Raw genomic sequence first — 11,046 nt, forward strand, 5'->3', positions numbered from 1 at the left:
CACTTAGGATGACTAGTCATACATTTTACTGAAGAGATATTGATGTGCTTGGTTATGTGGTGCTGCCCCAGACCTCACTAAGGATTTTATATAACATATAGTAGGTGCACCGTATTTCCTTGTTAAAATCTGAAAAATTCTGAATTCTGGAAAACACCTGGTGCCAAGAGTTTCAGATAATAGTCTGATTGTGAACCTTTACTTCTAGACAGGACTTCAGGTTTTCTTTCTCCACATCCCAGCTTCTTTCTATCATTCATCACAGGGTCATCTGTGGGGGCAGAAGAACCCGGCTAAAGACTCAGAGGTTTGGGGGCCCTATAGGGCTGTCAGCCCCATGGATAGCAAAAAAAGCCCCTGAGCAGCTGCCAAACAAATTTGCTGACGTCTTGGACTCAGTTTTTCCTACTAGAGATTGACACAATGAAGCTTGCCTGAGAAATGCAACCAATTGTTTGCTAATAGTAAAACACAAGGTATAGGGGTGGGAGCTGGGGGATAGTTGATGTGGTCCAGGCAGAGGAAATAAATGTGTTTCTTATCTTTTTCCTCCAGCTGGTTCCAGGCTCTTCTCCTCTGACATTATTAAAAGCCTGGCAGATACTTTGAATGTTTCCATCTAGTTTCCTTGCCCTTCTAATCTGTAAATACTCCTAGCTAGTTTCCTTTCTTGCATGTTCTGTGTTGTCTAGCCACTGAATTTTCCCAGCCTCACCTGCCTGGCAACCAGGTACACGAGTAAGACCTTGTTAGAAGTGGACAGCAAGTTTCTGCTGGACTTCTTCCAGCCCTGGTCATTCTAACAAAAGAGATGTGAAGTAAGCCACAAGTCTCCACTGTTGTTCATGATCGATTTATCATTAGGTAGTTGAGGAGGAAAAGAGGGGCTACAGTGAGGTGGTTTCCTTTACTACTAAGTGAAGTCATGCCCTGCCTCAATGAATTGAGTCCTCTGTCACTGAAATCCATGCTTCTCACAGCAGGCATGAGGTCCCAGGACATCACAGCTGCAAAGGCCTTAGAGCTTATATGCTGGAGGCAGTAGAGGCAGAATGGTTGCTTTTCTTTATTCAGCAAACATCTATTAAGTGTTTACTTATGTCAGGCATAAGCTAGGTACAAGGGATAGAAATACACCCCAACCTCTTCCCAGAAACTCAGAGTCAAGTGAAGGACAGACAAGTAAGATGTACAAGTACAATGCTCTGAGTGCTATGGGAGGGAAAATAGGAGCTATTACAGAAAGCCAGAGAGGGGGTATCCAGCCCAGGTGGAGGAGTCTGGGAAAAGACACCAAGGAGGAAACCCCTTAGCTGAGTCTTTTTTTTTTTTTTTTTTAAACACAGAGTTTCACTCTTGTCACCCAAGCTGGAGTGCAATGGCACGATCTCAGCTCACTGCAACCTCCACCTCCCGAGTTCAAGCGATTTTCCTGCCTCAGCCTCCGGAGTAGCTGGGATTACAAGCGCGTGCCACCACGCCCGACTAATTTTTTGTATTTGTATTAGAAACGGGGTTTCATGATGTTGGCCAGGCTGGTCTTGAATGCCTGACTTCAGAAGATCCACCTCCCTCGGCCTCCTAAAGTGTTGGGATTACAGGTGTGAGCCACTGCACCCAGCTGAGCTGAGCTTTTAATGATGAGTGGGTTGGCCATACGTGGTGGCTCACACCTGTAATCCCAGCACTTTGGGAGGCTGAGGCAGGAGGATCACTTGAAGCCAGGAGTTTGAGACCAGCCTGGGAAACAAAGTGATACCCTGTCCCTACAGAAAATAAATAATAAATAAATAAATTAGCCAGGTATGGTGGCACATGCCTATAATTTCAGCACTTTGGGAGGCTAAGGCAGGAGGACTGCTTGAGCCAAGGAGGTCAAGGCTGCAGTGAGATATGATGGCGCCTCTGCACTCCAGCCTGAGTGACAGAGCAAGACACTATCTCTTAAAAAAAAAAATGAGTGGGGTAAGGGATTTCAAGGAAGCAGAATGGCACATGCAAAGGGAATACTCTGTGGGGAACCCAGACCTGTTATCGCTTTGTACATGTATGTATTTGTCCTTATTCCGCAGCTAAAATCATCCCATCTTTGCTGACCAGAGCAATATCTCATATCTCTTTGTATCCCCAGAACCTACCCTGTTTTCTGTATATAGTAAATGCTTTCTCAATGGCTCTCAGTGATAATGGGTTTGAGGCCTCACACTATCAGAACTGTAGCCAAGTAGAGGATTTTACAGCAGAAACCAGAAAATTATGGTAGAAACTTGGACACACTCACTCTATGCCTCTAACACTTGCTGTGCTGCACCAAGGAGGCATTTTGACTCGAGGGCTCCAGCAAACTGCAGAAATCAAAATTGCTCCTCACTTTCCATGGCTGAAGGTTCCTCTGGAGAGTGTGTGGCCTCGCAAAAAGCCCCCCGTACATGTTCCCAAGAAGATTTAGAGCCCCAGTTCCAGCAGTCGTCAGCTCAGTGATGCTGGGAGAATTCCATGACCTGTCTGAGCTGCTGATTTTCTACCTACAAAAATAGAACTTATTACTGGGTTACCTACCCCAATGCATATTATGAAGGTAAAAAGAAGAGTAGTCAGATTCACAACAAGCGCTTTGAAAACACAAAACATCACTCCTATTAAAAGCTATCATTCTACTGGGTAAGGAATCACAAAACCCAGACTCCCCTGCCAACCAGCTGTTGGCCCTGGCCAACTCTTCTCTCTGGGCCTCATTTCTTTCTCTGTGGTTGAATTCTACAGAAGATTCTTGAAGATCTTACATTGTTCCACGATTTGGTTTGCAAACTGGAAGCTTTAAGCAGCCTTTGTACACTGTGCTCTGGAACAGCTGAGCTTTAATCATGTGTTTATGTCCTGATGCTTGTCCATTGGTACCAAAACTCCCAGTGTTGGCTGATTGAATTGAAGCAGGGATAGGCCTGGTTGTCCTTGGAAGACTGCAATGGCTACAGTCCAAACAGGTACTCTTGAAGATGGGGGGCAAGGCCAGGTAGGGAGAGATTCAAGTTGCGAACCCAGGAAAAGGCTTCCCCTAGATTTTTTTTTTTTTTTTTTTTTTGAGACGGAGTCTCACTCTGTTGCCCAGGCTGGAGCGCAGTGGCGCGATCTCTGCTCACTGAAAGCTCCGCCTCCCGGGTTCACACCATTCTCCTGCCTCAGCCTCCCGAGGAGCTGGGACTACAGGCGCCTGCCACCACGCCCGGCTATTTTTTTTGTTGGTTTTAGTAGAGACGGGGTTTCACCTTATTAGCCAGGATGGTCTCGATCTCCTGACTTCATGATCCACCTGCCTTGGCCTCCCAAAGTGCTGGGATTACAGGCGTGAGCCACCACGCCTGGCCTGCAGGCTTCCCCTAGATTTCCAGCGTTTAACTGACGAAAATGGTTTCTGTAACATTGGAGAAAAACATTGCAGCTTAGCAGAATGAAATGAATTAAATCCCTTACCAGTTTGCTGTGTAGACACTCTCTCTCTCTCTCTCTCTCTCTCTCTCTCTCTCTCTCTAATCTGCCCTCTCTTTATCATGCCTCATCACTCATTCACTTTCCCCTCCCAGTTTCCTGACCCTTCTGGATGTTCCAGCTTGCCTTGATCTCTTCCCCTTTCCTCCCCAAGTCATCTCCTCTGCCACCTCTTTCTCCCCCTCCATTGTGTTTCCCACTCCCTGCATCCTCCCCGCTGCTTTTTATTTGCCTTCCTTTTTTCTGTGAGGATCGCTAGGGCTGTAAGGAGAACATAATCCTTTAGAAATGTGACCTCATTTACTATTATTCTCCCACCGAGGCAGGCCAGGGGTAGAGGTCACTCCCCAATCCCACCACTGTTCCTGCTGGGAGTAAAGATTTTGAGAGAGAGGATGAGTCTTCAAAGGGTACCCAATGCAGCAATCATTCACTCAATGGATATTTATTTTTATTTAAGCTTTAAAATAATTTTAAGGTAGTGCGTGTATATTGCAGAGAGTTAGAAAATACAAAAGCAGAATAAAGAGGAATGTTTAAATGAACCATAGTTACCTCCATCAAGGGACAACCCTTAATAGCATTTTGTTTTAATTCCTTCTAAGATTTTTATGGGCTTTTTGGCATACTTGCAGTTATATTATATGTGCAATTTTGTAACCTGCTTTTTTCCACTTCATTTTATAACATAAGCATTTCTCCCATGATATTGCAAACTCTTAAAATATCATTTAAATTTGTTTACCCATTGCCCTATTTTTTGGACATTTATATATGTTCCAATTTTTCTGTAATGATAATTAATACTGTGATGGCTAGTTTTGTGTGCAAAGCTTACACAGTTAGTATGGTATTAAGGTTAAGAGTGAGGCCTTGAAGCCAGGCTGCCTGGGTTGGAATCTGGGCTCTGTCCTTACAAGCCATAAAACCTTGGGTAAATTATATGTCCCAGTTTTCACATCTGCATAATAGGCATGATAATAGTACCTACCTTGTGGGGTTGTTAGAATTAAATCAGATTGCCAGGCACGGTGGCTCCCACCTGTAATCCCAGCAGTTTGAGAGGCCGAGGTGGGCGGATCACCTGAGTTCAGGAGTTCAAGACCACCCTGGGCAACATAGTGAAACCCCCATCTCTACTAAAATACAAAAAATTAGCCAGGCATGATGGGTGCATGCCTATAATCTCAGCTACTTGAGAGGCTGAGGCACGAGAATTGCTTGAGCCCAGGAGGCGGAGGTTACAGCAGGCCAAGATTGCACGATTGCACTCCAGCCTGGGTGACAGAGCAAGACTCTGTCTCAAAAAAAAAAAAGGAATTAAATCAGATTATTTATCTAAACAAGTGCCTGGCATGTAGTAGTTACTCAAAAAATATTACCTATTAATATTGCCTTAGGTTGGTTTCCCAGTAGCGAACTTACTCTGTCCCTTGATACATGGTACCAAATTGCTTTCCAAAAAACAGCAAACATGTATTGACAAACCTACCATGATTTGAACCTAGATGTGCCTGATGCAAAGAGTCCTGCTCATTCCACCAGCCCCCCACAGCATCTCCTCAGGCAAGGGTTAGAGATCACCTCAATGATTGTTCTCCTAGCACCAAAGAAATGAAGTATTGTTAAGACGAAATGAAACAGTGTATAGAGCATCTGCACAAGACCTGGCACCTATTAAATTATTTAAGAATCAATACAAATTATATTTTATAGTAAATGTTTTTACATCATAGATTTAATAGATAATTCATTGAGATAGTACATTTTTAAAAACTCTTAACACAGTTCCTGGCACATGGCAGGAGCTCAAAAAAAAGTCTACCATCCATCCATCTCTCCTTCTGTCTCTTTTTTTTTTTTTTTTTGAGACAGAATCTCCCTCTGTCACCCAGGCTGGAGTGCAGTGGTGCAATCTCGACTCACTGCAACTTCCACCTCTCGGGTTCAAGCAATTGTCCTGCCTCAACCTCCTGAGTAGCTGGGACTCTGCCCAGCTAACTTGTATTTTTAGTAGAATCAGGATTTCACCATGTTGGCCAGGCTGGTCTCGAACTCCTGACCTCAAGCAATCCACCTGCCTTGGCCTCCCAAAGTGCAGAGATTACAGGTGTGAGCCACCTGACCCAGCCTTCTCCTTCTATCTCTAATGTACCTCTCTCTCAATAGCTCTCCAGTGCCCAAACTGGCTCAGTGTGCCTTCACTACTCTAGTTGTTAACATTCTCATTGACATGACAGAGCCTTGCCATCATAGTATAGTTAGAGCCCACAGTTTGTACTGGAATAACAGGCTTGGGAGCCAGAGGGAGAGGATTATATACCAGGGTGTGGAGGAGAGATGGGATGAAGGCTTCAGTGAAACCAAATATGTGCTTGCTGTAATGCACAGCCTTACATGGGTGCCCCAAGCACTGCTTGCTGCTGGGACCATGGGCGATCAGGGATCAAGAAGCTGATATCAAGAAGCTGATAACTGCAAGTAGCATGGCCTCATTGGCTTATCCCTTCTTCTCCCTTTCTCTCTCTCTCTCTCTCTCACACACACACACACACACACACACACCTTCCAAGGCACAAGAAGAGGAAAGTCCTTGGGAGTGGGTGTTCTGGCAAAAGGGAAACAGTAGCCTGAGCGTTTCCCCTTCTCTCTGGGCATTTATTCACTTTCCCCTCTGCTTGCAGACCTGCTAGCCCCCAGGGTGGTGCTCCCAGTGCTCCTCCCTCCCTCACCTGTTCACTCTCGGGTTCCCTTAACCCAGCTGAATTAGGCTGCAATCTTCAAAAGGAACATGAGAAAAATTAAGATAAAACAAAAGAGAAATGAACAGAGCATATTGAAAGGCTCAGCCTTTGAGTTCAGCAAGTGCAGGTTCCTGATCTAGCAGAGAATTTGGGGCCTTGCATCATCACATTCCACCTGAGGTGGGTGCATGTCCAGAGACTCTCTGTACATTTCGAAGTTATTTCCTCTTGTTTCTCTTTCTGCTCCCTCATCAAATGTCACAATTCCTTGGACAATGATGCAGATGAGTAAGGTTGCTGGGGTAGAGAGTGGGGGAAAAAAATCAGCTTTGGCATCACACAGACCTGGCTTCAAATCTTGCCCAGTCATTTGCTGAGTGTATGAATCTAGTATATTAATTTAACTTCCATGAGCCTTTATTAAAAACAAACTTATTGAATTATTTTGAGGATTAAAAGATAAAACTGTCTAATACAGAGTAGGCACTCAAAATGGACTCTTTTTCATGTCCTGGACCAAAGAGTATAACAAGTTCTCCAGCTTCTCCGGGGATGTTTTCTTAGTGCCAATACCCTTTTGCCTTCCAGTGCCCTGCCTCCCCAGACCCTCAGGAAGGCACAAGGAAAGTTCTTCCCTTTACACAGAGGGAGAAAGGCTCACTTTCCTAGCTCAGAAAGCCATACTTGGGGCAAACACACCCTACCTTACACATATACACACACACACACACGCACGCACACACGCAAAAATACACACATGCACAAAGATGGGAGCAGTCCTGGGTCCTGGTCTTAGCTCTTTAAAGGGCTCCAATCAGGGATTCGTAGGAGCTTGGGGCCCCGCTCTGCATTGTCCCAGTTCAGGGTGAAGACAAAGAAGGCCTCGTTCCTGCAATTCCCCCAGCCCCGTCACACTGGCTCTGGCTTCAAAGGCAGGAATAAGGCAGGATTATGCATCAGTTTCATTTTTTTCTTTTGGCTTGGTATTGATTCTCTGACTATTTTTTCCAAGTTGGAAGTTACTTAGCTTCTCTGGTTACTTAGCCTCTAGGTTTCCTCATCTGTAAACTGGGAATTACACATGTTTATAAGAATGAAATGAGATAATGGCAAAGCAGATGCTTCAAAAATTGCTGTGTGTTGAGCCGCAATTGCACCACTGCACTCCAGCCTGGGTGACAGAGTAAGACCCTGTCTCAAAAAAAAAAAAAAACTGTAGTGTGCAAGCAAATATAAAGAATGCTGGGCTGGGTGTGGTGGCTCACACCTGTAATCGCAGCACTTTGCGAGGCCGAGGAGGGTGGATCACAAGGTCAGGAGTTCAAGACCATCCTGGTTAACATGGTGAAATCCCACCTCTACTAAAAATACAAAAATTAGCCGGGCTTGGTGGCACGCAACTGTAATCCCAGCTACTCGGGAGGCTGAAGCAGGAGGATCGCCTGAAGCTGGGAGGTGGAGTTTGCAGTGAGCCGAGATCGTGCCATTGCACTCCAGCCTGAGCAACAAGAGAAAAAAATTCTGCCTCAGAAAAAAAAAAAAAGAATGCTAGGCTGGGCACAGTGGCTTACACCTGCAATCCCAACACTTTGGGAAGCCAAGGAGGGTGGATCACTTGAGGTCAGGAGTTCAAGGCCAGCTTGGCCAATACGGTGAACCCCATCTCTACTAAAAATACAAAAATTAGCTAGGTATGGTAGCACACACCTGTAATCCCAGCTACTTGAGAGGCTGAGGCAGGAGAATCGCTTGAACTTGGGAAGCGGAGGTTGCAGTGAGCCGAGATCACGCCATTGCACTCTAGCCTGGGTGACAGAGTGAGACTCTGCCTCAAAAAATAAAGAATGAGTATTCTTCCGCTCATTTTCATTTTGTCACCATATCAGGTGAAAGAATTCTGCCATCTGCTTGCCACTGTTGATAAGCCCCACCCTGGCACCCCCAATCTCTCACACATATACACTCACTCATCCTTGCTCCAGCAAAGTGGGAAAGTGCCAAGAGTGCAGGTTTCTCTGCCAGGGTGCAAATGCTCACATGCCCCGAGCAGCCTGTGGATGCCAGAGTTAGTGCTGGAGTTCAGAGCTGTGCAGTCTGCGGTGGCTGGATTCCTCCACTTTATGCTCTGGCTCTGCCTCTCAAATTTGCAGTAACTCACCCACTCTGCTCCCCAGGCTTGAGCGAGTGTGTGCCTGGCAGAAAAGCAGGGAATCGGGCGGGACTGGTGCTAAGAACTCTCCTCATCTTCTTTCCTGGGCATGAATCAGTGTGTTTCTAAAGAAATGGCTTCATCTTCAGTTTTGCAGTCTCCTATGGAGAGAAGAAGTGAGCAGCTGTGGTAATGTACTTCCAAAGCCCCCCAAACGAGAAGTTTAAAAGACAGATGACTCTAGACTTCATTGCTGGGGGTCTGCCTCGAACCAAAGGGCCTGACTCAGAAGCAATGAGGGTTTCCAGGGTTCTCTCTAGCATTAAGAGTCAAGAATTTGTTCCCACTACTTGCTTACAGCCACATATGCACCCTTCCTTGGAACTGTGTCATCCTGGAGCCATATCCATGAGTGCAGGATTTGGCTGATGGGCAGTCCAAAGGCCCACCTCTCCCTGTCCTCTGCCAGACAATCCCTCCTTAAGCCAGGGCTTTGTGGGTCACAGCCATATGGCCTTGGCCATGAGCTCAACTCCAAGGTAGAGGGCTCACTAGGCCACGGGTGGGGCTCGTCTGTCCTCTTAAGGGAAGCATCTCTTCCAGTGTGTGGCCTATTGAAGTAGTAGTGGGGCAGATCTTGCTATGCTTGGTGCTGATTTACATTCCCTAGGGAACATTGTGAGGCAATCAACCCCTTGTAAAAAGAACTAAGAGTTTATGCATGAAAAAGCTTAGGATGGGAAGTCCCCAGGTGGGAAGAGATTAGCAGCCAGAGCTGACTCCAACTAAAACAGAACCCTCTAGGGTTGGATTTCACTTAAGGAATGTCAGAGAGGTGGGAGGAGAAGAGGGCATCCCCTCCCAGGTTTTCAGCCAGTGCCTACTCTGTCCCTTACCTGTGGTTCTCACCCTGGTCCCGGCGAGGATGCCTGCTGCCTCCAGGTGAGCTTCCAGGGCTGCTCTGCCCCAGTCAGCTCTCCTGGCCCAAGCCTGGGCCTTTCCCTTTTCCATTCAGATAATCAAGATAAGATGGGAGGAGCCTTTTTGGCTTAAGAAAATTTTCTAAGAACCAAAGGGAAAATAAAATTTAAAAAAGAGAGAGAGTGCCTAGAAACTGAGGGGCTATGGTGCTAAGCAGCATTACCCAGGGTAAGCAGTTTGCTCCCCTCCTGATGCCCTCTGGTAAATAGCATTAGCTTCCCAGCAGCAGGAGCCCCCAGCGTTACCCTTGAGGACTTGTTCCCTTCCCCACAATCAATCTCTCCTCTCTGTTTTCACCCAGAAGTGTCTTAAATCCCTTCCCTGCTCCTGTCCTGTTGACTCTGCCTTGCTCAAGTTCTCACCACCTCTTTCCTGGGCTCTGGTGCAGCTTCCCCGTCAGTCCTCCAGGCTCATCTCTTCACTCCAGCCTTCCTACCAACAATCCCCTCCTCCCATGGCCTGTCTGATGATGGTCTCATCCTTTAATACAACTCAGACCTTCTCCAGGAAGCCTCCTGGGACTTCCCCAGGCAGGGTGAGTTGTTTTCTTCTCTGGCACTCTTCACTTACTCCATGACAGCATTTATCATAATGCGTTGGAATTGCTGGTCAACATGTCTATCGACCGCATCCCCTTCACTGCAGCTCCTTCAAAGACCTGGACAATGGTTTATACTTTCCGTTCTTGGTGTCTGACAGAGCGGTTGATTTTCATTACATGGCAGGAAATGCTTGATGGAAAAAGGAAGGGAGGGATAAAGGGAGGGAATGGAAAAAGAATGGAAACTTTGCATGGTTATAGATTCTTCAGTCCCTAAGCCACCCCTATACCTTGTGAGAGGTAAAGGTTAGCTTCCCAGGAAGAAATTCCTATCACTGCATTACCTACTATTCTCTGTCACAAGCATCATACATTGCTGATTGCACTTACAGTTTCTTCAGAGCTATTGAATTATAAGAAAGCAAAGGCCCAGGAAGATTAGGCGACTGCCTAAGGTCGCACAGCCAATTAATGACAAAGACGAGACTAGAACCTGGGTCTCCTGGCACCAGGCCAGGGCCCTTGATACAACACCAACAGCCTCTCTTTTGAGTTTTCCCTCCAGGCAGCAGCATATAATTATCAACATTAGTATTTAGAATTTATATGCGGCTTTTGCTTCACTGGCTTTTTTATTATCCTTTCAATTAGTATTTCAGTATGCAGCCTAGGCATGGAGCACAGCCAGGGTAGGGAGGGGAGTAGCAGAGGGAGGCCAAGGCCAAGCAGGGGGCCATGAGCCCCTGTGAGAGGAAGGCCAGAGAAAGCAAAGGTACAGGAGGGTGGCCTGACATCAGAGACAATGTCTTGTGTGTGTGTCTGTGTCTATGTGTGTCTATGTTGTGTGTGTGTCTGTATGTCTGTGTTTTGAGGAGGAGGGTGTCTGTGAAGATGATGTATGGGCCTCAGATGAGTGGTCCAAGAGCCTCGCTGGCCTCAGGGGGCTTATCACTGCATTATCCACTAATGGGGCAGAGACAGGAAGAGCAATAATGTATTTAGCACCCAACAAGTTAAACACCAATACCAGCCCTGAGACAGACCCCAGGATAAGGTAGTTCTCTGTCCTGCCTTGAAGGGAAGAAGAACCAAGCCCCATGATGTGGACTTGCTCCTGGCTCCTACTGTGCACTGTAGGAGCTATG

This window comes from Nomascus leucogenys, chromosome 22a (genome assembly GCF_006542625.1).
Source record: "Nomascus leucogenys isolate Asia chromosome 22a, Asia_NLE_v1, whole genome shotgun sequence".
NCBI lineage: Eukaryota > Metazoa > Chordata > Mammalia > Primates > Hylobatidae > Nomascus > Nomascus leucogenys.